This window comes from Octodon degus, unplaced genomic scaffold (genome assembly GCF_000260255.1).
Source record: "Octodon degus isolate 3935 unplaced genomic scaffold, OctDeg1.0 scaffold00154, whole genome shotgun sequence".
NCBI lineage: Eukaryota > Metazoa > Chordata > Mammalia > Rodentia > Octodontidae > Octodon > Octodon degus.
The window spans coordinates 6,677,939-6,678,905 of record NW_004524730.1 but is presented as its reverse complement, the minus strand read 5'-3'; positions in this window follow the sequence as shown (position 1 = coordinate 6,678,905).

Sequence of the window (967 nt, the reverse complement as noted above, 5' to 3'; positions counted from 1 at the left end):
TGTCTATTAGGCTTATTTGGTATTGTTTTCCTACCCACAGAAAATATTACATGTAATTTTTAAAAATTTAGGGAAAAGTAGTAATAAAGAAACAACATTTCACAGGCACAGAGCACAGATCACTCCTGATTGTGTCCCGGGCTGTTGTTCTGGTGTTTATACATACAGGCAATGTACTTAGGTTATTACATTTTACAGACTAAGTTTCATGTTCTGTATTTCTAAGTCAGTCTTTTCTACATAATGCCACATTATATATATATTTGTTGGTATTACACATTTGTTGTGCAAGACTCTTGCATTTCTTCTGGCGTGCTTGTACACACACACTGAACCTCAGTACCTTTATTCTACCCCTTCCCTGCTCCTTCCTCAACTTCCCTCCTCTTTGGTCCTCTTCTCCTTTGAGAAACACCTCCATCCCTACTTCCTATGTTCTTACAGTTTACTCTTCATTTTTGCTTTCTCCTATAAATGAAGCCATAGGATACTTACGTTTGCATGTCTGATTTCTTTCCTTTATTATGGTGTCAAAGTGAATCCATTGAAAAACTATAGGGTAGTTTTTTATTTACATGGAATTTTAGAATACCATCTCCCTGGTTACTATTAACCAATTAATTGACTAAAAGATAGGGTCTTTAACTACTGAGACAGTTACATTGACTTGAAAAACCATAGGGTAGTTTTTTATTTACATGGAATTTTAGAATACCATCTCCCTGGTTACTATTAACCAATCAATTGACTAAAAGATAGGGTCTTTAACTACTGAGACAGTTACATTGAATTGATATATATATATATATATATGTCAATTTTTAGAAAAATCCAATTAGTGGCACTAAGAATTCACCCTCTAATCCATTGCTTTCTAAACACACATATGATTTAGAACAATCTTAGAACTCTGTTTGCTACTTACAAATTAACTTGTCCTAGACTTGCCCAGAATATTTTATAATGT